The 27,838-nt window shown below is 40.9% G+C and overlaps 1 long non-coding RNA gene across 1 annotated transcript in view; it reads left to right on the top strand.

Annotated features, from left to right (window-relative positions):
- LOC138747400 (uncharacterized) overlaps nucleotides 1-23,962 on the top strand; it is a 53,648-nt gene extending 29,686 nt beyond the window's left edge. Inside the window, exons 2-3 of the long non-coding RNA XR_011347476.1 lie at nucleotides 21,812-21,957; nucleotides 23,563-23,962. This is a non-coding gene — a long non-coding RNA (uncharacterized lncRNA). The remainder of the gene's footprint in view (nucleotides 1-21,811; nucleotides 21,958-23,562) is intronic.
- The last annotated feature ends 3,876 nt before the right edge of the window (nucleotides 23,963-27,838 follow it).

Raw genomic sequence — 27,838 nt, 5'->3', positions numbered from 1 at the left:
TTCCATCCCCTTTGTACTCTCTCCCAAGCACCTTTGTGTTAGCCATTTCAGCCCCGGTGGGGGTGGGTGGGCAACCATGACTCTCATCAATAGTACATCTCTATCAGGTCACCTTGAGCTGCTCGAAGGAAAAACGATGTTCAATCAACCTGTCCTCATAAGGCGTGCTTCCCAATTCATCCATCATCCTTGTAAACCTCCTCTGCACTCTCATTTTAGCATCACATCCTTCTTATAGAGAGGTGAACAGAATTGAACACAGTGCTCCTAGTGAGGTCTAACCGAGGTATAGATGTTGTACAGCTGCAACATTAGGCACTTTCAGGTGGCCTATTGCCCTGCATGTTTAGGAAATATGCGGCTGTTTTGAAGCCACCTGAATGTGCAGAAGGCACTCTTGAGGTGAGCTATGTAACCCTCCTCCGAGAGGGATAATCAGCTCACCTCAGTGGCTCCCCCAGCCACCTGAATGCAGCTGGCTGGAAGCTGCTGATCACAGCTGACACTGGGCAGGAGCTGGAGTGTGCTCAGAGCCGCATCCTGTGCAGCTGTGTCCTTCAGGTGGCCAGTGTTGCGCTTTAAACGCTGCCACCTGAACGCCAATTTAAAGGGCCGCTTCTGCCTCTTCAGGCGCATTCTTGGTGTAGAATGCACCTGAAAAAGCCTATTATTTCATGGCTCTTGAAATGAAGGCCAACTCACCAAGCACCTTCTTGGCTACACTATCAACCTGTGCAGCAGCTTTGAGTGTCTTGTGGGTTCCTTTTATTGTATCTATCTCTCACCCTTTTTGCAACTTTAACCAGATTGATGATGGCTTTTCGATCTCAAACTTTGCTGCTGGCCTGCTTAGGATTCCCGGCCTTTTCTATTTTTATTTAATCCATGTCACTTCTACAGATTTTTAATATAAAGGATGTGAATAGTTCACAGTTGTCTTAATGCACTTGGTAGCCAAAAAATCATTGAGATTTTACAAAATTGGTTACACATTATTTTCAATCAGTTGAGAAATAAGTTTGTGTAAACTGCAAGAGAAAGCACCCATTGGGATACAACTATACCAAAACCATTAATGAATCAAATACTCTATTTAATTTTGTCTCACCTTGAAATAGGCTGGCCAAAGTACTTCACAATAAGTCATAGCCTAATAAAAATTTAGTTGCTTTTTTTAAAAAAAACATTGTTTTTACTCCAGCATTTTGTTCTGCATGGATGACCCTTTTATTAGTTTCCCATCTTTCTTCTGTCATTGCACAGGAGACTATAGTCCTGCTGTTTTTATGAAGCTTGTGCGGTTACCAATGTGACATTCTACGATTGGACAATAAGTGGTTAGTATCAGTTCATGCATTCTAATACTTCAGCTTAAATGATGTGTCTGTGAGGGTGAGAAAGAATGAGACACTTCATCTGATAAATGGAAGAGGTAATTTCCACATCAAAGGTTTGGTCATATTTGCAATTTAATCATTGTTAACTTCAGTCTCTGGGCGTATTTTTTTCCAAAACAATACCCTCCATTGAAAAGCCTTTTGAAACAAATACTCCAAATCTAGAAGGGACAGCAGGAAGAAAAAAGACAACAGAGTAAAGATATTAAGAAAAATGCTGGAGAAACTCAGCAGATCAAACATTTGTACTTTACACAGCAAAGATAAAGATACACAACCAACATTTGGGCTTGAGCCCTTTTATTAAGGTTGAAGAAGGGCCAAGCCCAAAATGTTGGTTATGTATTTTTTGGGTATTTTTTGCATAGAACCTTCCGTTTTGAAGTATCTCCCTACCTTCCGGAATGACCAGAATTCCAAATATCTGTATCATACCCCACGTTTAGACAGAATACCGGTAATTGAGGAGGTTGGACTTGCAACGCCGGTGCGGCGACGTCTATTTTGACATCTGATGTACGTGGGACGTACAGTGCTACTGACGTGATTCGTGTGTCATGGATATTCATCAGGCTGATGTTCACAGAATGCCAGGAATTAACTTTAGATGGCAGGCTTTCCGGGAAATTTACTAGGGGTTGAGGAGATAAATATTGGAATGGAAATGACTCCTTATTCCTGTTCTGATCTTTTGCTGTGTCTCGGGAAAATGGCAATAATTTCCTGAATACAGCAGCTGTGTTTTTAACAAAAAATGTAATTATCTTTGCTATTTAAAGTACTCTCTTCGTCCTGCTGAGTTTCTCCAGCATTATGTTTTTACTTCAATCCCAGTGTCTGCAGATCTTTGTCTTTTATTTACTCCTCTGGATATTATAGGCATTCCTTTTTCCCACCCTTTGACACAAAAAGTCTTGTTCTCGGATGATTTGTCTGTCCACCCATTTATTGCCTCCTGAAATGCCAGTGGAGAAATAAATTGCTCCTTTAAAAGATTTTCCCGTGTGGGTTGTCCCATGGTTTGAGATTCATGGCCACAAGAGGCATTTAATATCTTTCACTTGTGGAGCAGAAGACCACATCCCATAGCCTGTGAGATCCTGTTGAGAGCTGTTCCCCATCTTCAAGGAAAGTTGAAGCTGGGGAATTCTCGGTATTGCCATCAATGAATGAGGCATTTGTTTCCTGAACTGGATTTATCCCACAGCACTTCCATTTGGACAATGCCTTGACGCTCAGAGCACGTAAATTGGCTCTGAATGGGTGGTTGGATTCGAAACGTTCTCTTGTGTTTTTGCCAAGATTGGAACTGAGAAATTTGAAGTTTCCTATTGTATTTTCCATCTCCCAGACAAATGTTGAATTTGTAGCAAATGGTATATGGGGTCAGTGTTGGCAGTTGCTTGGTTGGAGTGGATTTAAGAATTATTTTCACCATCCAAAGAGCAGCAGTTAGCTACACATTCATGTCATTTGTTTACAGGTTCATGACTTATTGTCTGAAGTTTAGTGCCAGGAAATCCAATTACTTTCGTGTTCACTGCAGTGTTGGGCATTTGAAGATCATTTTTTTTTCCAGAATTACATATAATAATGACTGTTTCCAGGTTGTTTTGAGTCTGTGTTGGTGGAAAGTTCTGCTGCGGCTTCATGGGACAGAGGTCATTTTGCAGCCGAACTTGTTTTCTCGCTTACCCTGTTCTGACGAACAGTCTTCATACTGAAACATCAGCTCGATTTCTCTTTCATTGGTTGCAACTAGTCCTACTGTTTCTCCAGTCACCTTTGAAGCCTGGACCCAATTTCTATGCCAGGGCAGAGCACGATCTTCTTTGTGCCTTGTTTGGGCATGGCAACCTTGATCCACTATAGTCTTCCCAACACAATGGCAGACATGAAGACAAGCTTAATAAGAAAACATCACTGATGAAAGTACTAAACTATCCAGGTTGATGCATTTATTTATTAACAACAATGAAGGTTCGACTCGATAACCCTGCAACAGTAGTAGGTGCAACACCTGTTCCTATTCCTTCTCCCTCACACTAACCATGGAAGTAAATAGCAGAGATATAATATGGTCGTCTCTGATTGGTGAGTCGAAGTATGGACCAGGCATCCATCTTGTTCTCTGTCTACAGTGACCATCTTGACAGGTCTTTTCCCACAGCAGCCCGTCTGCAATGAAGAGGCCAAATGGAAATGGAGCAGGGCCTCATATTCCACACGGTTAGCCCGCAACTCAGGGAACAGTGAATTTTGCAATTTCATGTAACCTTCAATCTCAGTGTTGATTTCCCATTCCTGCTGGTCCACCTAATTTCTCTCAACTTTTCCAATCCCCTTCCCCATTATTACCATCCCACAGCTGGTTCCATCTGCCAATTGTTCCTCCACTCTTCCACTTGTGTTTCTTCTCCCTTGACCTACCTTTCCTACCCCTCTTCCATCTGGTCTCATCTATCCTCCCCTATCTGACTCCACTTTGTCACCTAGTAGCCTCTGTCTCTCACTTTCTCCTCCCCTCTCCCCACCTTGTTCCATCTGCCCAACTTTGTTTCCTTATCAGATTCCATCTATTGCCCACCGTTCTCTGTCTTAAAACTCCCCCCTCTGTCCCCTCCTCTGCCTGGCTTAGTATGCCCAGCGTTTCCCTTCTCACCTTGTTCCACTTATCACCTGCCAGCCCCTATCTCGTCCCTCCCTTCATACTAGCCAGCTTCCCTGCATGCTCGATTCAGTGTCTTGCCTTCAAACATCAACCATTGCTTTGCCTCTACAGATGTTGCTTGACCTGCTTATCATTTCCAGCAGTTTGTTTCTTTTTTTTGCCCAAGATTCCTACAATCTCATCTGTGAAAGAATAAGTTTGCTTAACAAAGGGTTAATGAATTAGGTGAGAAAATACAGTATTTGCCTTGTAACATGGTGGGAATGTAATCTCCTTCTGACATGGTCTTCCCTGTGCCTTAGTGAGACAGTAACTAACACCACAAAGAAAGGAGTAAAGGTAAATGCACCAAGAGTAAGGACACCCTGACATTTCCCAGCCATTTGCAGACATCACAAGGGAGCATATTGTGTAAAAACAGGGGTTGCCAGCTGTGTGAAACTTGTAGGGTCTCGCGCAGACTCCTGCTTCAAGGTGTATAAAATGGGATGAACACTCTATCTGCTTTGAATGGGGATCAGTGTAAAGGACGAGTTTCTGAACTTTCTTTGTGCCCCTCACTCCCACTAGCGTTATCAAGGCTGAATAAAGTAAACTGCTTTATGCTTAATTGGTTCTGCTGTTTATTTAATTAGAGCACGAGCTGACTTTAACACATCCTTCCAACAACATTCTTGATTTCTTGAAATGCTTCCCTCCAACGGGATCCTGGGTTAATTGACTACTGTAAATTCCACGGTAGATGTAAATCATAAACAAGGTGAGGGGTATTTGATGTATCATAGAAGGTTATGTTATGGGGTTGCAGGGAAAGAAGGAGAGTTAGAAGCTGGTAAGTACCCAATGAGCTGACAATGGTTTCCTGTGTTCAAAACACAGAAATACTGGAGGAACTCAGCAGGTTTTGCAGCATCTACAGAAGTTAAGGATATTATTGACTTTTTTTTTGAGCCTGAACCTGAATGGGGGGAAAAAAGACAGGCATCTGAATTAGATTTGGAAAAGAAAAGGGGAAGAATGGGAGGGGGAGAAGTACAGACCAAGGGTGTTAATTGGATACGATGAGAGGAAAAGTGAGAATGGATTTTTGCTCTGTGAAAACAGAGGGAAAAGTAGAGAGAAAGAGCTGAGGGAAAGGTAACAGAGGGAAGAAGATGGTGGGGTGGGTTTAACCTTTTTCTGGATATGGCCCCTTTGGGCTCTATTCAAAGTTTATGGGCTCCCTATCCCTGTGAATTGTCATTTAGTTGGTTTCTTCCATACTTTTCCCTTAAATGTGCTTTATGGCCCCTGTTGAGAATGGATGGGTTAGACCACACTTGGTTTATTCTATGTGTTTTATTTGATTTGTACATCATATTGTAAGCAAGTCTGTGAACTTTCACTGGGCTGATTGCTGGGATAAAAGACGGACAAGAAAATTTGTCTGATAACTTTGGAGTTTAGAAGAAAGACGGATCATTTTGTGGAAACATAACATTCTGTGGTGGCTTAACAAGAAAAATGTTGAAGGTAATTTGGAATTGGTGTTGACCAGTGGTACTGGAGTTTACTGGATCGCTGCTCAGGCACCTCTGTAAAAAGAGGCAATATTGGGAAGTGGGGTATGTTAACTAGTGGAGAATTTAACAGTGGTTGCGTATTAAATGCAGGGGAGTTGGGGTGCGGGATGGGGAGAGGGGGTGGTGGCTGGCTAATAAGCAAGGAAGATATCAGCGTTTTTACCTACAATTCAAAGTGGTGCAGACACTGCTCCATCTCACCTGCCTTAAAAGGAATACATGAACTGCAACTAAACCATGTGATCTCCTATAATGACCTCATCAGGCACCATCCCAGCTCCCCATCTTCCACCAATGCCTGACTTTGGAAACCTGTCACTCTCTCGGACCCGCCTCCAGGCCAATCGCCACCTGTTGAATTCAGCAATGAAAAGTGTCAATCATGCTCCCTTGCACCCTGCGCTCTGGGCACGCTGAGGAGGGACCGCGCTTCTTTTGCAAAATAAAAGCATGGAAATGCTGAAGGAACTTGGCAGGTCTCAGAGCGACCACAGGAGGAAAAGCCTCTTAACTATGACTATATTTCTGTCGAGCTCTGAAATTCATATATTTTTTTTCATCTTGGTTCAGTGCTTGACATTAATGTGTATATATGTACTGGACAACTTGCTTGTCCCATTGATGTAATGAACAGGTACACAAATTGGGTGTGACAGATATATAGAGAGAGGATGTTGGAAATGCAGGTTCGGCGTCAGGGGGGTGGGGAATTCATGGGCCATGCCCCTCTTAAATGAATTATTGTTACCCCCTCCCCAGACCGCACCTGGTGACGCCATCAGAGGGAGTGTCACCAAAATGACACGATTTCGTCTCCAGACACTATAAGCACGCACGTTTGTCTGTTATTTTGGAGGGAGCAGGAAGTGGAGCATGGAGGAGGTTCGGGGCATGTATGGCACCCGCTCCCCCTCCCCCGCACCCAGTGAGAGAGTTCTCGAACATCAGTTTGTGCCCCTCCCCCCCCACCCGCCACGGTTACCCTAATGCCTCCCTCTCCACCCTGATTAGACTTGTTTTGACGCCAACTCTGAGAAAATGGCAAGCTTTTTGTCAGCTCTAGCACCGAAAATAAATTAACACTGCACCCCCTGTGATAAATTTTAAAATAGGTGATTAGCAATTTCTGACTGAGAGAAAGAGGAATTTATTCTTACACAGGCTTAGAATTTTCTACCCTAGAAAGTTGTGGAGAATAAATAATTGAATATAATCAGGGTTAGGTGTTTTGGACCAAATGGATTGTGCAGATTGGCAGAACAAGGAGGAAAATGCAGATGTATCCAGGTTTAGACAGGATCAAGGAAGGAATGGTCTATTCCCAATCTTGTTTCTTAAGTTTTTGAGCTGCTACTGACTTAATGGGTCATTTTACAATAATATAATGGCTCTTGAAATTCAACTAATTACTGCGAGATATTTCATTATGTTTTTGTACATGAACTGTAAGTATGCAACATTTTGTAGCCTGGAGAATAAACAATTGCTTAGAAATGCTCAGTATTTTTAAATATGCTGTCCCACTGATTTGTAGTACAAAATCATTCACAGAATATTAATATGCAGGCAGAGTCCAGACCAAGAGATTGAAACCTAGGCCACTATGCCTCAGAGATTCCCTCACCCGAAGGTTTAAAAAAAATTCAGCTCAAGTCAAGTTTATTATCATCCGATTGCAAAGTACAACCTGACAAAATCGGGTTCTCCGGTCCACGGTGCAGAACATGCAAACACACAACCAGACATAACACACATGCAGACAAACAATGCATATACAGAATTAATATATACGGATAAATAAATATTGTTTTATAAATGAGATTCCCAGATGGTTAGCATGAGCAACTCTTTTGGTCGTTCGGCATTCTCACTGCCTGTGGGAAGAAGTTATTTCTCAGCTTGGTGGTGCTGGCGCTGATACCCCTGTTTCTCTTGCCCAATGGGACCAGCTTGTGTGTGGGGTGGAAGGGGTCCTCAATCATTTTGAACACCCTCTTCACACAATGACCCTGGTAGATCACGTCGATCAGGGTGATCCTCTCTGCCACTCTTGTGGTCCTGTGATGCAAGTTGGCATGTGATGAATGCTGCAGAACTCAGGCCAGAAACACACTGAAGGTCACTTTTTGATCGTCGACGGTAAAAACGAGGTCAAGAATGAAGCCTCCAAAAGCTATTTAAAGAGCACGTCCACACTTGCCTCCCTGGTAATATCCGTCTAGACTTTGCAGTTCTCTGTGTGATTGTCTGTGTCTCCACTGAGTTTGTAGGTTTTGTGGGCTTAATAAACAAGTGGGTCAGTACTGCAACCACTAGAGCAGCTTTGTCACAGCTCCAGGAACCCATTCCACCTTCAACACTATCCGTGTTCTTCCTTCCACTGCAGGAAGTGGCTTCTTTTGGCCACTCTGGCTTTCTCCTACGTCAATAAATTGTCCTCAGTGGGCAGGTGAGGGCTAGAATCTGGGGGAGGAAGTGGGCTGGTGAGAATAGAATGATATTAGTGAAGGATTAGTGAGAATGGGGGTTGAGGAGTTGGAGGGTACTTGATGGGCTGAAAGCACAGTTACTTTCTCTGTGACTATAGTGTTCTAATTGTACATCAAAGAAAATTGATTCTCTGCAGCCCCTGAAGAAACCAGCAGGGCGCCAAATTTCTGAACTGGAAACGAAAAGGTTAAATCCCAGTGGAGACGAGTTTGAAGCCTACTTTGGACTTCTGGCACTTTACTGTTCCACGTGTGTAACATTTGGATGCAGGGGTCTTGTTGTAAATCTGTGTTAACATGCTCTGCCCATCTCACATATGTTAAAAACTTGAAAGTGCTCGCAAATGGGAAGCATTTCAGCTATGATTTTCCCATTTGAAAATAGAAACAAGTGCTGTAATTTGAGCTGGTGACTCACTGAAGAGTTGCTCACAATGGCTCTCTGATGGTGGCTCCATCTAGCATCACATCAGTGGAGCCACAGCCATGCTATAATTTGGAATTCTAAATTTACACCAACCGGATAGACCAACTGATGGCATTTCAGTCTGGAGACGTTATGATATTCTGATGTTGATGTATAATTTTATGTCTAACAGGATATAAAATACACAGTGCTGTATTTTCTTACTCCAAAACGGAATTGCAGAGCACACAACTGGAATGTGATTTTTAAAAAATTTTCTGAAAATCCAAAAATTTAATTTCAATCTGAGTTAATAAGGTGCTTGTCATAGATCTGTGTGTGGTTCCGTGTAACATTGTTTCTGGGTACAATTTAGAATTCTAAATTTGTTAATGTAAATATCTGTGTTTTCTGCAACTTGTATTCCAAACTAGTTTACCCACTAACTTTGACCTTCAAGCAACATTGCCAAGTCGTAACCACAGGAACTGAGTGTAGCCGGAAGCTATGTCCAAAATACAACCGTTTCCCACAAAGGGCACCAAAATATTCTGAGGCTATGTCCTAAAAGGCTGCAATGCAGATGATGTAGGGGGTCAATGGTTGTTACTGACTTTTGGCCCTTTGGTTTCAGAGCAAATACATTTCTCCATGATAATGAAGCAAGCTTTTCTTGACGAGTAGGTAATTTTCTCCATCTTCACTGACCCCTGGATCTTCCTTTGGGTTCTACTCAAATTTGGACCCACACACAAAACTGTTTCTCTTTTTTTAACCACTTAGCACGTCCTCACTCTTGATCTTGAGTTTCCCTTCTCACTAAACGCAATACCGATGACTTACTCCTATCTGTATGGAACCTTACGCAATGAATCCAGCTTTATATTTAAATTGGATTCTTAATGATGCTGGAAGCTATGGATTTGATTAGGAAGAGTTTCAAGAAAAATGGGGCTATAGCAGGTATTTGAGATTCAAAATTATTTTATTGTCATTTAATGAAACAGAAAATATAATGTTACACAAAATTTCCTTTAGTCTTCCGTAAGGCAGACAAAGATTTGCCATCAGCAAGAAATTGCCCAGCTCCCCTTACAGTCAGAGAACGAGAAGCAAAAGAATCTCCCTAGGGTCACTGACCATCCATGGATTCACCTCCGCAGCCGCACAGACTTTAGTCCAAACTATCAGCTCACCCAAGCCCTCGATCCAAACCTCTGACGTGATCAGGAAGCCCCCCCCCCCACCCCCAGCACTTTGGCACCCTCTCACATCTCAGTTCAGATACCTGGTACCCTTTCTGCTGAGCAAATCTCCAGCCTGGTGAAAATCCCTTGACCGCAGTTGCCAGCAGCCCGCAACCTGCATGAGTTCCTCCCTTGAGCATCAACAGGCCGCCCATCTGAGTGTTCTTGATTAGCAAAGCCCCTTGGTGGTTTGCTGCTGTAGTCACCGTCCCGTAGGGTCATCTCCTCCTCCCCATTTTCTGGTGCCCTGCATCAGTCTTCTGCTTCCCTGGAGACTGCAACTCCTCAAGGTTGCTGCAGAACATTGGCCCCTCCATTTTGCACCCATACCACACAGTCGCAGGATTTTAAAATAAACCACCTTCAGCTCCTTTATTAGACCGTTTAAAGCATGTACAGAGCTCTTTCTTTCCTTGGCTTGGCTTCGTGGACGAAGATTTATGGAGGGGTAATGTCCACGTCAGCTGCAGGCTCGTTTGTGGCTGACAAGTCCGATGCGGGACAGGCAGACACGATTGCAGCGGTTGCAAGGAAAAATTGGTTGGTTGGGGTTGGGTGTTGAGTTTTTCCTCCTTTGTCTTTTGACAGTGAGGTGGGCTCTGCGGTCTTCTTCAAAGGAGGTTGCTGCCCGCCGAACTGTGAGGCACCAAGATGCACAGTTTGAGGCGATATCAGCCCATTGGCGATGGTCAATGTGGCAGGCACCAAGAGCTTTCTTTAGGCAATCCTTGTACCTCTTCTTTGATGCACCTCTGTCTTGGTGGCCAGTGGAGAGCTCGCCATAGAACACGATCTTGAGAAGGAGATGGTCCTCCATTCTGGAGACGTGACTTACCCAGCGCAGTTTGATCTTCAGCAGCGTGGATTCGATGCTGTCAGCCTCTGCCATCTCGAGTACTTCGATGTTGGAGATGAAGTCGCTCCAATGAATGTTGAGGAGGGAGCGGAGACAACGCTGGTGGAAGCGTTCTAGGAGCCGTAGGTGATGCCGGTAAAGGACCCATGATTCGGAGCCGAACAGGAGTGTGGGTATGACAACGGCTCTGTCTATGCTAATCTTTGTGAGGTTTTTCAGTTGGTTGTTTTTCCAGACTCTTTTGTGTAATCTTCCAAAGGCGCTATTTGCCTTGGCGAGCCTGTTGTCTATCTCATTGTCGATCCTTGCATCCGATGAAATGGTGCAGCCGAGATAGGTAAACTGGTTGACTGATTTGAGTTAGTACAGAGCTAACATCAGACAGACTCCCACAGGGGGTGGATAAACCACCTTCAGCTCCTTTATTAGGCTGTTTAAAGCCTGTACAGAGCTAACAGCAGTCAGGGGGGTGGGGAGGGGGGATTTCTGTGTCTCCATTCCCTGCTCTCCATAGGTCCTCAACAGCTCTGCCGCAACTGCACCAACATTTTTTTAATGAGATGGATACTGAGTGATTGAATGGATAAGCAGATTCACGGGTTCACCTTTCGAAGTAAAGGTATTGGTGTAAAGCAGAATCTAGAGTTGTACATTTTTTCTAATTTCCACTCACAGAACTGCCTCTATTATTACCTGCTTTAGGCAGGATTGGTATAGTAGCCTGTAATGCAATAGTCTTCCCTCATTATTATCAACTGGAAAAAATAAACCACAAGGATTGCTGGCGCAGTAAGCAACATGCACTTATTTTTGTTGAAGTTCTACTTGATGACCAATTGGTTTCGAAGAGAGTTGGCGCATCTCAAATTCACATCTTAGCCATGTTCAATCTGTCTCAGTTCTCTTTAGAGCAGCTTTACACAAGTCTAAGGTTTCAGTGTCCATAAAGCCAAAATAAACAATGCAGGTGACTAATGAAAATATGGCACAGTTCTCATCTGGTCTCCTTTCGAAAGCCCCCCTTTAATTCTGTCAGTTGGACTATGCATTGAGAGTTAATTTCTGAATGAATCAACTGGGGTTATCAATGGACTGCCTGTGGGACAAATTTAGATCAAGTGCGTGTAAAATCTGATCTTAATTCATTGCAGAGTTGACCTCCCCCTTCCTCTCAAATACAGAGGATACTGACAATGAAGAAACTTTTGAATGTTTAGTGAGTGCTCTCTTCACCATGCTGCAAGAAAATCCTAAAGATTAAATCCTAATTAAACCCAGTGTTGTGACAGTGAAGTCAAAGACGTAGCACATGACATAAGGAACCAGAGAAATGCAGATGCAAAATAAAATCATCAGCTTGAATGGCTGAAAATTAAAACAGCGTGAGTTTGCAAGAAATAAACTGAGGACCGGATCTGTACCGAAACATTTTAAAATTGAAAACAGATATGAATAAAGGCACAAACTGCTTACTTGAATGAATAAAGCAGATCGAGCATCAGGGAGCAAAAAGGTAAATCAAAATGGGGCCCAAGTCTCCAAGGTGAAAGAGCACAAGTGGAAATCAGGAATGGAATAGAAATAATGTCATGTTCTACATTTAAAAAGCACATTGAATACAGTAAAACGTCTGGTGTCCAGAATTCAAGCAACTGGCAAAAAAATCAAGGAAAACTTATTAAAAGAAAGATAAATAAGATGAGAATAATAGGTGAAAAATATATTTTTAAAATTGTGAAAGAATGTTCTCTGAAGTAACGCAAAACTTTAGCGAAGATGAGAGCAAATATTCAGCCAGTGGAGGACTTTGGTCGGGCTTTGTTCATAGTAGCTGTTTGAATCAAGTTGTATGAAACACCAATGGTGTCACCAAGGATGAAGAGCTGGTTGATGCCGCTCCCGTTGAGGTGACTCTCTAAGTGTCTCCTTATCCCTGCTTGTGGTCGGAGACTTTGGGGAGGGGTTAATTATCTATGATGTTATTGTTCATCTTTCAGGCAGCTCTGTGGAGGGGGAGGAACCTGCAGATGCAGCGATAGTTAAATGTTTTCAAAGAATGTGACTGAAAATAAAGTAAAATGCTTTACAGTTTATATATTAAGGCAAGTGAAGTTTATTCAGTTTAAGTAGAGTATAATACTTTTGTCTTTTAAACTGTTTATACTTAATGCAGGTGTATTAGGCATTGTAACTCAAGCAACTGGAAAATACATTCATCTGGCATTTACTAATCCCCATAGATGCTGGATACCAAAGTCAGGCAGCTCTATTTTGCAAGAAATGGGAACTATACCTGGGGAGAGTGAGTTGATTCCTTTTCAAATTTCTGTATGATTGACATCTTAGAGAGGCTCATTCTTTGATTATTGTTCATGGGCTTAAGCAACAATTATTCATTTATGGCAGCCCATGGGAATTGATCATGGATCCATTCATGCTGGACAATCAGACTCTTTACATTTTAGCAGGTTGGTCATTGGACATCACTGGCTCTATTTCTGCTGGATAATGTGAAGGCTGACAACAGGGTTAAGGTGTTACAGAAAATAGTAAGTTATCATAATCAGATTTCAATGAGCACTCTAGCCTTCTGCAGCACCATAAGCCAAAGGATGGGGAATAGTCCTGTGCAAATGAATGTGAACACTGACAGATAGTGGACTGCTCCAACCAGAAATGCAAACAAATATAGAAGGTGACTGAAAACAGCAAGTGCAAGACACATTCAATAAAGAACCGCCATCATTAATCAGACCAGCATCAGATAGGGGAGAAAGTAATGGTGACTCCACAGGTCGTGTGAGGTCATAAAAAAAGAGGTGGCTACTTAGAAGTACAGAGGTCACCTGAGGTAGATCGCAAAGGAGGATCCTTCAGATTGAACAAATATGGAGATACCAGGGATATATCACTAACTTTTCGGAGGGAAGATACCACAAGTGAATCACGCGCCCTTGGAATGTTGTTGATCTATAATCAGTTTGGGCCAGATTGAGAAGGATTCATCCAACTATCTCAAATACTCTGTAGAAATTAAAGCATCAAGGGAATGGAGAATTATTTGGATATTTTACACCTTTTTTGTCTTATTTGAATAAGAATATAACATCAGTGACTTGTATAGGTCCACCAACAATATTAGCTTTTTACTTCTTACAGAATGTTTCATTTAACATTTAGCGATTATAGTGCTTGGAAACCAGAAAGTTCCAGAAGAAGGTTGCTGGCAGGATTCCAACTTGAGAATGCCAGTTAAACTGTAAAGAACCTCACAGTGAGGAGGATGTATCTCTGAGTGAGAAATAGACTCCTCATTGCCCCCTAAGCTCCTTTGGCAATGATTTTGAATTGTTACCAGTATCATTGAGACTCGCCATTTGGAAAAACTACCCTCTCTGACCCATCAAAGCCACCCACTTTATGATCTCATCTTTCCCTATTCAGAATGGAATAGCTCTGACTTTTCTAACCTCCTCTCATTACCGAAGACACCGATAACTGGAAAAGTCCTGTAAAGAATGCCAAAAGCCTTTTTTTTTTCCCCCTTCTCCCATCTTTGTGATGTGAATTATCTATTACATTCCAGCTGAGATCCAACTAGTTATTTCTAAATTTGATGTATGATCTCTGATTTTAAAAATCTATCTCGATGTTAATAATTCTAAGCAAACCATATGCTCTTCAACCAATTGATCAGCTTGTCTTTCCATCTTTAAATATGAGTATTTATGAACACCAAGTTGTCATTGGTCATCTATATTTTGCAATATCTTGTCATGTAAGTTTCATCTTTATCCAACTATATTTTTCTTTATGCATTCATTCATCTACATATTTGTCTAGTTATCTATTTATCGATTTTCTTTATTATATATTCATTTGTCTGTCTGTTTATTTCTATTTCATTATTTATTGATGTATTTATCTAACCATCAATTTGTTTATTCATTTATTTATGTATTTATCTGTTTATTTATTTACAACTCAGTAGAAGCCAATTCCAGCCATCAATTACCTATTCCACCAGCTACACCCAATTAACCTACCAACACTTTCTGGAGGGTGGGAGGAAACTGAAGCACCTGTACACAGCCCACACGGGTCATGGGATGAACATAAAAACTTCTTGCAGTGTTGGAATCAAACCTTGGTCCTTGGCTCCATAAGTTGTACTAACCGCTGCACTTACTGAGCTGGCCACTTCAGTCCACTATCTGTCAGTTGATTATTTCTTAGTTCTCATCATTGACTTTCATGCCATGCAACTGCCCTTCTCAATTTTGTCCAAGCCTCTAATGACTATTCTTATCAACAGCCACTCCTATGGCCACATTTTACTGCTCTGAACTAAATAATCTAAGGTGGTATGTGAATGGGAAGGTTGAGAATCACTGCTCTGAATCCAATTGTTACTGAAATATTTTGCTTGAGAAAAATTGTCATCGGCCCATTTCCTTTGGAGTTATGAAACTTTGAACATAATGAGTCAATTAGGTACGATTAAAACAGTGGTTTTCAACCTTTTTCTTTCCACCCACATACCAGCTTAAGCAATCCCTTACTAATCACAGAGTACCGATGGCACAGTGAATACTTAGTTCTATGTGAGTGGAAAGTAAAAGGTTGAGAACCATTGATCTAGATAACATGTTAACTTTGAAAAGAGTAATGCAGGGAGGAGTCACGTGATGGAGTAGTGGCCGGACAGTGAACTCCAGCCCTCTCCAGAAAAGTCGGGAAAAACAAAGGAAAACACAAAGGCACAGAAAGAAAAGTTACAGAAAAGTGAGTATAAAGGTGCAAAGAAGATGGCGACAAAAAAAGAAAAATCGAAAGCAACGGTAAGAAGAGAGGAAGAGAAGACAAAGGAGGAAAAAGGTGAAGGCCTTACCTGTCCGAAGAGGCCCGCTGCGGAGAGAGAAACCCGCTCCCTCAGGTCGGTAAATAATGGACTACAAAAATGGCTCGCTGAGCCGAGTAAAAGTGCGCAACCGCGCATGCGCGAGGAATCGCGCGTGCGCGATGCGAATGAAAAAAAACACACCGACGGGAGGGGGGCCAGCTGGGGAGTCGATCTCCACAGACGGCAACGACAGCTGCAGAACACCTGCAGCAAGAAGAGACCACAGAAGACAATAGAAACAAGAAAGAAGAGAAGGAAAGGGCAACAAAGAAACAACAGATGGTCAACCCAGAGGAAGAAGAAGAGGAAGAGTACAGTGAAATAGAAGAAGAAAAGAAAGGCAAGATAAAGGAGGTACTTTCTCTTATTAAAGGATACATGGAGTCATTTAAAGAATGGCAAACACAGGAATTTAATGATTTAAGAAAAAGAATAAACAACACAGAAGAGAAAATGAATAAAATAGAGATGACCTTAACAGAAATGGGAAAGGAAATGGACAAGATGGAAGAGCGGGCAGTAGCAGCAGAAATGGAGGTAGAAGACTTAAAAAAGAAATTGGAGGAATCTAATAAAAAAACTAAAGAGACACAAGAACTACTAGCTCAAAAAATAGATACAATGGAAAATTATAACAGAAGAAATAACATAAAGATAGTGGGCCTTAAGGAAGATGAAGAAGGCAAGAATATGAGGGAGTTTATAAAAGAGTGGATCCCTAAGACCCTAGGATGTCCAGAACTACAGCAAGAAATGGAAATAGAAAGGGCACATAGAGTATTGGCCTCTAAACCACAACCACAACAAAAACCAAGATCTATTGTAGTAAAATTCCTAAGATATACTACAAGAGAAAAGGTACTGGAGAAGACAATGGAAAAAGTAAGAGAGGGCAACAAACCACTGGAGTATAAAGGGCAAAAAATCTTCATTTATCCAGATATAAGTTTTGAACTCCTAAAGAAGAGAAAAGAGTTCAATACAGCAAAGGCGATTTTATGGAAGAAAGGGTATAAATTTATACTAAAGCATCCAGCGGTATTGAAAATATTTATTCCAGGAAAACAAAACAGACTATTCTCGGATCCAGAAGAAGCACGAAAATTTGCAGAACAATGACAAAAATAGACTGAGGGAGGAAGACGGGTAATGAGAGTTAAAATGATCACGATTGATATGTATGTGGGTAAAGACAAAAATAGACTGAGGGATGAAGACGGGTAATGAGAGTAAAAATGATCACGATTGATATGTATGCGGGTAAAGAGGTATAAGAGTGAATAGAGACAATGTGCATACGTGAATGTATCTGTACTTAGAGGAAAATATAGATAGTATAGACAAGAATTAATAAGGGAAGGTAATGGAATAGAGAGAATAAGGAGGGAATTAAAAGAGTGACCTTTGTGACATATGAAAAGTGAAATCTTTTCTGGGGGGGGCGGGGTGAGGGGAAATAGCGGTCACTGCAAAATCAGTTGACGCTTGCGTGTGGATTCGCAAATCCAAATGGAGAGGGGAGATGTGGTTGTCCGACAAGGGATAAAGGACAACTCAGGAGGGGAAGGGGAGATTGGGGATAAATAAGATAGAAATAGGAGAATAAGGAAAATGTTGGATGTTGTAGGAATGTTGTCTTATAAAGAGTTGAAAATAAGAAAACAGAAATGGAAAAGGAGGAAAGGTAATGATGGAAAAACGGAAAGAGAAGATAAACAAAATATAAAATGGCTACGCTGAACTATATGACTTTAAATATTAATGGAATACATAACCAAATTAAAAGGAAGAAACTACTAAAGTTAAATGAATAAATGTATTCCATTAGAAAAAATAACATATAGGTTAAGAAATAATATTGAAATATTCGAACAAGTATAGGAGCCTTACATTAAATACAATAGCGAAAACCTACCGGGGACAAACATTACCTAAGTTGATGGAAGGAGAAGGAAAGAAAAGAATGGACTCAGTAGAATTTCTGGTGTATTTTTGTTGAATGACAACATTGTCTGACTGGCTTAATGCAACCTAGACTGTATACCTAAAATGAATGAGAGGGGGGGGAGGGGGGGGGTGGCTTGGGAGGAGGGGGGTGGGGGGGAGAAAAAGTCACTGTATATGTGTGAAAAAGAAATAGTGTATATCATGGCTAATGTGATTTATGGTGTGAAAAATAAAAAATTTTTAAAAAAAAAGAGTGATGCAGAAAGTATCAACTAACTCGTATTGCACAAGTACTTGCCAATGACCATCTACACCATGAAATTGTCCAATAATCTTCCTTTGATAATCTGTGGTTTACTCGTATATGATTCAGGGAGTCACCATGGAGCAGGAACATAACTAGACATGTCACATAAAGTCTGGGCTTTCAAATGCCTAATGAGGATAGGTATTTTTTGCAAATAATGTTACCTCCAATCCAGAATCAAGGTCAGATGAATATCAGTTATTGGGTAGATGTTTACAGATGATGCATACCTCATTGATTTGTAAGATGAAGCATAAGAGAAAATGGACCATAGCTTAACATTTGCAAAATAAAAGTCCTCTTCCAACTTAGCCCCTCTCTTCCAAAATTAAAGTCCACCATAAAACCCTGGACAACTTGACCACTTCCTGTATCTTTGGAAACACTTCTCAGCAAAAATAGACATTGTCGCTCAGCGAGGAATAGTTGTGAAGACTGACTTCAAATGCAGCACAAAGTTCACAGTCTACCAGCTACAGGGATCCGTTCTCTCCTGCTTGGCTATGAGATCTAAACTATGCAGAGCATAAATATTGGAGAAATACCAACCATATTGTTCCAACAAAATTCTCCAAATCCATGAGCAGAAGAAGAAACTCTCACACCCACATCCCCTGCACAGCGGTTCTACTTACTCTAATTTAGATCCAATAGGTAGGCTACATTTTTTTGTATGCCCAATGCCAGTCTCTTGAAGCGAACACTATATTCCTAGTTGGGTCATGGCAAGAGGTTACCACATGGACAGAGGAAAAGATTTAACAATACTCTCAAAACCTTCTTGTAAAACTGTAGCACTCCCACTCCTGGAATCCATGGCCAAAGGCAACTTCTTGAGAAGGAGAAACATTTAGGATGGGGTTGAGAAACTTTGGTCTATTTGTCGTGCATACGCAGAGGAGCATTGGAGTTGGCCAAAGAAGGAGGAAGTCTCCCAAAATAACTAACCACTGGCTGGTCAAAACTTTGGGATAATGCATGAAGACAAGAACATAAGAAGATTGGAACAGCAACAGGCAACTCAGCCCTTTAACCTGCCCCATTATTCAATATTTTAAACCATGGTGGTCTCATGTCAGTTCCCTATATTGTACCTTAAATTTCCCAGTATTACAAATACTTATTAATCAGCTTAAATATAATGATCTGACCTCCAACTCTTCCCCTATTGGGGGCAGGAATTCTGAAGATTCACCACCCTCTGAGAGAAGACATTTATACACACCTCAATATTAAATGCAGCTTTTTTGCTGCTCTGTCCCCTTACTTGTGACTCTCCCACTGGTGAAAAGTAGTTCTTCTTGATGTCATCAGCCACGTTAGTGTCCACCGAACACAAATGAATGCAAATCGTCTTCAAATATCCGCCAATCATTTCTGATCTTCAAAAATCATCTCTGCAAGTTTGAAGGCATTGCTATAGCTGTATTGAAATATACTCCAATTTCCTGGACAGGTGCAGGAATATCTTGCTTAAGTAACTCAACATCCTTCTGCCTAAAGCAGCTCACTTGATTGAAATTATATTCACCAGCTTGGGTATTCACGGCTCCATCACCAACACACTTTATTGGAAGGATACACCATAGAGAAAATGCTGCAGCTAATTCCCCAACTTTCAAGCTTGCGCCTCTCTAGAAAGTTAAGTTGAGTGGATGGCCACATCTCAAGAATGAAGGAAAATAAATACTTGGGTAACCACTGAAATTATAAAATGGCTCTTTGCAGGTATTAAGATGGGGTATATGTGGAGTTGTAAAATACATAATTGTCAATGAAAATGGTGTTTGGAATGTTCTTTAATTGAATGTTGTGGATCTAGGAAGCTATGCATCTAAAACCTTGGGTGACCAATTAAGACTTTCTCCCTGTAACCCGGTTCCTTTCCCTTTCTCCTCCTTCCCTATCTGTTCACAATCCACACAGCCATCCCTCCCTTGCACAGTTCTCTCTCTTTCAGCAGTTGTCTCCAGCTTCACCCACCAGTCCCGCTTCTTGGATCCATCGGCCCTTTTCTCCTTAGTTTACTTCCATTCCTCATTCTCCTTCATCTTCCTTGCAACGCCACTCCCTTCTGCTTCCCCCATATGCCCACCACCTCTCCTTCGTCCACCTAACAGGACTGACCTCTCGTCACCTCCCTCTCCTTCAATACTGCCGAACTTTCTCTGGTGTGAAACAGGGTTTCGACATGTAAGGTGGACTGTCCATTCCCCTCCATGAATCCCCCCCCCCCGACTGTTGAGTTGCTCTAGCTATCTTCAGATTCCAGCATCTGTATTCTCCTGTGTTTAAATAGAGTTTATGACATAGATTGCTCACATTAAGTCTCTATAATGCAGAAAGTAGGATTAAAGTGTTTATCTTTTCATATTGAAAGCAGTTTTTATTCATTCTTTTGACTTTGGCCTGAATACGAGTGTTAAAAGTGAGGCATTGGCTGTGTTTTATTCAATTTCTGTCAGTTCCTTGGTTTTGACAAAAGCATAAAATCACACAGCATGTGATTTCACCCAATAATTTTGTTCAGCTGCTTAATCAGGCTTTGGCTTCGAAGATTTCAACAGCATTTTTATCTGTTAGTGAAAAACAGGCACAATTAAATGAATTTTTTTTAAAAATCCGTCAATCTTTGCAGATTGCCACCATAACTAATGCTCTCACTTAAATTTTATTGGAAAATATGAATATCGAACCTTGGACAAAATGGTCTGTCTCCACAAAACAGGCCTCAGGACATAAATAAATTACAGGGAAAAAAAATTAAAATGAAATTCAAGAAAAAAGAAATGATAACTGTTACCACCTGCCACCCTAATGGAGAACTGGAAGTTCACTAATATAAATGTAATCAACTGTTTCTTTTTCCCCCTCAAAAATGTAAATAGTTACAATATAGCTGATCTAAGAGAAACCTGAGCCTTTCTTACTGGTCAACATGCATTCTGTTCTTAAATGTTCTCTCTCTGCCGAGCCTCTAATCAATGACGTTAGAATTTATTGGCGACCAATTCATCGTCCGAGGAAGACACATAAAGGACAGAATCGGGCCTTTCAACATAACATAGAGAATTAAATACCATTTACCAGCATTAGGCTTTAAAAACTCAGTGCCAATAGGAGATGCAGATATACTCTAGTTCCGACGTTTCAGGCCTGAGCCCTTCTTCAAGGTATAAGCAACAAACAGTAAGGCATCTGGATAAAGACTGAAGAATAATGGTTGAAAGGTGAGAATTGATTTTGAAAGGAAAGAGAGAGAGCGACAGCCCCTCCACCATCAGACTCCTCAATAACAAATTCAATGAGAGGCTCATTTAAGGACCCTTACTTTTGCACTTCATTGATTTATTCCCCCTGTTTTGCAGAGTCAGTTTGTTTACATTATTTACATGTGTGCATTGAGTCAGTAATTTTTTGCACTGCCAATAGGTAGCAATTCTGTGTTGTCCACGGAAAAAAGAATCTTAATGTGCTATGTGATGTTGTATATGTACTCTAACAATAAATCTGAATCTGGTAATGCTTTTATGCTAACTTTGAATTTGTACTGAATATGACTGGAGAAGTGGTGATGGGGGGGTGGGTGGGGAGGTTGCTATAATTGAACTTTGGAGCAGGAAAATATCAACCAGTAACCTCATTTACGATCATGATTTCTCTTGTAGATGGCCCACTTTGACCCAGGACTTTTGTGTATCTATCCAACTAAATCATTTTACAATGAATAGTCCAAAGAGGTTAATTTTTTTTTCAAACCATAAGGATATCAACCACATTCTGTCATGCGCAAATGAAGTGTTGCAAGTCATTGTCTATTTGTGGTTGTTAAAATAGAGAGAGGGCAAGACTAGGATGGTTGCACAAAGCATCTATAGCAATAGAGAGCTAGAGTTGAACTTCAGCTTTGATTGATATGCATCAATGAATATTTAACCTCCGCACATTTGGATGAGAGATGAAAATATCCATATTAAACCAATGATCATTTAAGCAATCCTATCTTTCTCCTCATTTCCACTTCAGGCCCACAGAAAGGAAGTGGAACTGATTTGCAAGGAGATGAAAGGCATGAGCCATGCAGAAAGGCATCTCTTCTCATTAACAGATATAATGGAGGATTCCTCTGATCAGCTTCAAGAGTGTACGCATCTCAAATTTCAAGTCATCAGGTAACAACAGAAGAGAGTACAGAGAATTTTCATCTTTAGACAGCTGATTGTTAGCACATGGAATGAGCTCCGAGGGGTCAGCAGAGAGAGAAGAATTTATAATAGTTTCAAAACAAAAGTACTAAATGTTTAGGAAATCCTCAATAAAAGGGGAGTGGAAGAAAAGTCCAATGGGATGAGTGACCGTGATCGGGGTTCATTTGTTGCACAATATGAATTTCTGATACTTCCTATTCAGAGATATGTAGGGTAAAATTACAAAACCATCTCTCAGGAACGCACATGGATTCAGCATGCAGAAATTTGCCGCTTAATTGACGATTAAGAGTATCAAATAAAAAAAACATCGAATGTTGGAGGAACTCGGTTGGTCTATTCAGCATCTATAGGAGACCAAGACATATTGCTGACGTTTCGGGCCTGAGCCCTTCGTCATGGAAAAATCCAATGTTTGTAAGCTTCAAATAACATCCCTCCAGATGCTAAATTAATCCTTTTCCCTTGATAATACATATAAAATACTGGAACTGACAAATGTGTCAATGTAATTCAGCCAATTGATGTTAACATAATATTGATCAGATGAAGTAAAGATGTCTTTCTGCTTTAGGACTCCATAGAATTATAGAGCACAGAGCACTCAAACAGGCCCATTCTAGACTGTGCCGAACCATTTTTTTGCTTAGTCCTATTGACCTGTACCTAGTCCATAGCCCCCCATACCTCTCTCATCAATGTACCTGTCCAAATTCTTCCTAAATGTTAAAAATGAGCCCACATTCACCACTTCAGCCGGCAGCTCATTCCACACTCCCACCACTCTCAATGTGATGATGTTTCCTCCTATGTTCCCCCTAAACATTTCCCCTTTAACTCTTAACCCATGTCCTCTGGTTTGTATCTCATCTACCCTCAGTGGAGAAAACAAAAGCCTATCTATCCCTCTCATAATTTTAAATACCTCTATCAAACCTCCTCCAAATATACACTCCAGGAAATCAAGTCCTAAAGTTTTTAACCTTGCTCTGTAACTCAGTTCCTGAAGTCCAGGCCACATCCTAGTAAATCTTCTCTTTGTTCTTCTTATCTTATTGATGTCTTTCCTGTAGTTAGGTGACCAAAACTGCACACAATACTCCAAATTTGGTCTCACCAATGTCTTATGCAACTTTACTATAACATTCCAACTCATATACTTTGATTTATGAAGACCAAGGTGCCAAATGCTGTCTTTACAACCCTCTCCACCTGTGATGCCACTTTCAGGGAATTATGTATCTGTATTCCCATGTCTCTCTGTTCTACCCCACTCCTCAGTGGCCAACCATTCAGCTGGATAGCCAATATTCAAAAGAAAGCATCTTACAGGAAAACCCCTGGTATCTGGCACCTATGGGGATTGGTAGATGCCAGATAAGTGTATCTTTCGGTTGCTTGAGACTTGCTTTTACAATCCCCACACCTGCATTAAGAATAAACAGTTTAAAAGATGGAAAAATGCTATATTGTACTTACACTGAACAAACTTCATTTGCATGAATATATTAAGTATTTTTGTTATCAGTTACATTATTTGAAAACATTTAACCGTTGCTGCATCTGCAGGTTCCTCCCCTTCACGGAGCTGCCCAGATGAACAATAACATAGATAATTAACTTCCCCCTCATCCAAGATGAGAGATAAAGACTCTGACTGGGGCAAGTCTTATCAAGCAGGGATAAGGAAACAGTTTACGAGAGTCACACCAACAGCGAGTTCGACTAGCTCTTCATCCTGGGTGATGCACAACTTTATCCAAACAGCAGCTATGAGCAAAACAGGGCCAAGGCTCTCCGCTGGCTGAATATTTCCCAAAGGTTTATGTGTACTTCGGAAAATATTTACTTTTGCAATTTTTAAACTTGCATATTTTTTATCTATTTTTTTTTAATGTTGCCGGTTTCTTGAGGCTGCTGGATGCTTGAATTCTGCATACCAGGGGCGACAAAAATACAGAGTCGGTGTCAGAACAAGTCTAATAGGGGGAAAATTAGGGTCACCTCAGGGGGGAGGTTGGAAAGCTTACACGGCACTGGGGGAGGGGTGTGGGGGTTGGGGGTGCCATATCTGCCATGAACCTCCTCTATGTGCCACTGTCACACTTCTCCCTCCCTCCGATGTAACAGACATGCGAGTGGAGACAAAACCGCGTGATGGTAGAGCTATGGGGGAGAACAATAACTCATTTGCGGGGTCTTGGCCTGCGAATGCCCTCCGCCCCATGACGCCGTGCCTGCAGAGTTGCGATAATGTTCATGTGGACTGAAATTCTTACTTGATGGCAGCAGAACATAAAGAATAAATACAAAGGTGAGATTTGTTGAAACAGATGATGGAAAATTTTGCAAAAAAGAGCAGGCTTCTGATGGAACTTCTCAACTGGAACATTGGTGATACCTTGTTTGAGCTCAGAGAATTGCCAGGAAGGGAATGAAGTTGATCTGCACGAGTCCAAAGGAAATAGATGTAGGACCCATAGAATTTACTTGGAAGAAACTTCAGCTTATCCTAGACTGGTGTTTGGACAAGTCACCTAATGACTTGGGAGCCAAGTGTAGTTGTATGGAAATTCACCTGGTTTCAGTATTCATTTAGAGCTTCTTGCCCTGCCTTTCCTTGGTTCAGCATATACATATCGAAAGTGTGGGGAAGGGGAAATTGTGAGAAAGTTCAGGGGTTTTAATAAAGGGGATAACCGGAAGGGTTTGTGAATAGCAGCGGCTGTAACGGTGACAATAACAGAACAAGGACTGCCCCTTTCACTTTGAACTTGGAAAAACCAGGAGAATGCGATTGACCCTAATAAGGTGTTGTGAATAATACTGCCGAAATGCAGTACAAGAGCTCATTTGTGAATTGGAGTTTCCTGCCAGGAAAATTTCAAGTTTCATGGAATGAAGTAGAGAGGTATGAATTTGGAGAATAATGAAAAGTTGAGGGAAAATAAATGCAAGTGAGAGGGAGTTGTAAGGATTAATCGATTCCCTATGTCTAGAAGCATGGGTCACGATCTCAAAATAAAGGACCAACCAATCAGGAAGAGAAATTTCTTCACAAATGTAAAACATGTTCAGAATATTATGGAGACTTCGGTCTCTGATTAATTTAAGGGAGAGACTGGTGGATTTTTTTGATATTAAGGATGTCGGGGTATGGAATTAGTGGAGGATTTTACTGAGGTAAAAGATCAAGTGTGTTCCTGTTGAGCATCGGAACAGGCGCAATGGGCCAAATATCCTGCTTCTTTTTTTTTTAAGCTCTCATGTGGAGGGGAAAGTAACCTGCAGAGGAAAACTAAATATCAGTGTCACCTCGAGAGAGGTAGAGATAGTAGAAAGTGAGATTAAATACTCAATAGTTCAGTGGGAATGGGGTGACAGGAGCAAGAATAATAACCGTGACATCCACTTGTTGATGTGTCAGGTGCTGCAGCTCAAAACTGTAAGCACAGACAACAATAAACATCCCCTTTGTGAGCTGTGTGACAATTTAGATTTGACAATAGCTCACATACCTTGAGACATATCGACCAACTAATTTGGCAGTGTCAAGATCCCACCCTGGTAAATACAGTTTCGGGTTCCTCTGATCCCTTTTTAAAAAGAAATATTGTTTAATTCAGTCTCACTCATTCATTTGATCTGCTGGTGACGTTCTGATTGATTCAAGCGATAGCATTCCAAAATAAGCTGTGAATGATTTATATAACAATTATCTTAGCAGTTCTTCTCCTCTGCTTTGGTTCTAAATTGATCACACTCACGGTATTCTGGGAGAAATATAACGTTTGGGTATCTTGCTTGAAGAGTCAGCGTAGTACAGGGACAAGGGAAGCTGAATATTGTGAATTACGTCTTTTTAAAAACAACTATGCTTTTAATAAAAATAATTGGAATATTAAAATTTGGGATAGACATCTTGTTCTATTTGTGTACTTTTAGTGACAAAGGCCCCTATTAACTTTAAAAGATTTGAGTAATTTATAGAATTATACTTTTATTTTACTGGTAAGGTTTGTGAAGCACTGATTATTTCCAATGTTTTTTTTAATGTAATATTCAATTTACACATACAGCACGGTGACAGGCCCTTTTGGTCTGTGAGCCTGTGCCACTGAAATACCCAATCAACCTACGACCCTGGTACATTTTGAAGGGTGGGAGGAAGCTGGAGTGCCCAGAGGAATCCCTCCCAGACACAGGGAGCAATGCATAAACGCCTTACAGATAGCACCAGATTCGAACCCAGGTCTCTGGCACTAACCGCTGCGCTGTGCTGCTCTTTGTCCTTCCTTCCTTTTCCTTAATGTCATTAAAATTGATAGAAAACTGTAAAGCACCTTCAAAGTTGTTCTGCTAAGCTGTAGTGCTTGCAAGATTTGGGTAGTTTGTCTTTGGGGAGGAAATTCCTTTCATGTCATTTTCAGACATTAAGTGAACCAAGCCCATTCTCCCTTTGGAAATTCCAAGGTTAAGCCAAAATTGGGCCAGTGAGATCATTAAAATTAGCGTTATCCTGTCTTTGTCAACAACTGATAAACTCACCAATGTCTAGAATTCAAAGGCTCTCACATTGAATATTCAATCCAATGTATATTTTTAAATGTATATGTAAACATCCATTTCATGTTGTGGTTGGAATATACATTTATTAAAGGTGCATTTTTTTGTGGCTAATATCTGGCTAAGAACTGCTTAATTTCACATAAAGACACTAAACCAGCGAGATGGACACGAAGTTTTCACAAATCCACTCAGACCAGTTGTTCACAAGTGTCCTTGGATAATAATTATCCCTGAAGCGACATCTCTGATTCAGGGCTGTTTAAATACTTCATGGCAATCTGTGGGAGCTTGAAATGGTGGTCACATTTCCAGTGTTACCACAAGCATTTTCATTTAATGAAACGTTGGTCAGAAGTTGTGAATAAGCTAAGTTTCTGCCATAGCTATTTTCCAAGGGTATCTGGAAAAAAAATAACGACATAAAATGAGGTGAGATTTTCTCCTGGTGTGTTATTGGTTCAGGAACCTAGCCTACATTTTGTCCGATGTTGTGTATGCTAGAAATTGGACCTCTTTGCAAAATGAATACAAGGGGTTCAATTTCTCCCCTGTTTCTTCTTTGCCACAAAGTCCAGTGTTCCTGTATTTTTCAATATTTAGAATAAAAGTTTAGATTTGATAAATGAAGGGAAGAATCAATTTTTGATCCTCTCCTCTAAATCATCAATTGTGCATTCACTCTTGTCATTTTCATTTCCTAATGATATCACTCAATGGATTTACACTTAAACAATTAGTCCTTCCATGTAAAAACGCAAGTGGTTTCTGTCAATCATTTGATCATCTTTATTTTCTGTGATATATTCTAAGACATTCCTACATTAATCAGGACAATGCAGTTTACATTAATGACATGTTGCAACGTTTTCCTCCGTTAGAAACTGTTTATTGCAAACCAACAATTATAACATCATCGTGAGTTCAAACATTTTGCTAATATTTTTCCATACCTTCATGGGTTGGTTCAAGCCTGAAACATTGGTTCTGTATCTTTATCTTTGCTATATAAAGTACACTGTTTGACCAGCTGAGTTTTTTCAGCATTGTGCTTTTACTTCAACCAGTGTGTCTGCAGACTTTTGTTTTGCAAAACTCTGAAACCTCTTCGAGGGATGCCTACCCTGAAGACGTTAGCCTTTGCACTCTGAAGGGAGTTCTGTGGGATTCTCTCTCACTGCTCCCCATCTGTAACCTGTTCTCAAGCTCTGTAACCGTGTATTCACCCAGACTCGCTTCCACAGCCACGGGACATTTTTCCATACCTGATGAAAGGCTC

This window comes from Narcine bancroftii, chromosome 12 (genome assembly GCF_036971445.1).
Source record: "Narcine bancroftii isolate sNarBan1 chromosome 12, sNarBan1.hap1, whole genome shotgun sequence".
Classification (NCBI taxonomy): domain Eukaryota; kingdom Metazoa; phylum Chordata; class Chondrichthyes; order Torpediniformes; family Narcinidae; genus Narcine; species Narcine bancroftii.
This window is presented reverse-complemented; position numbering and strand designations above follow the sequence as displayed.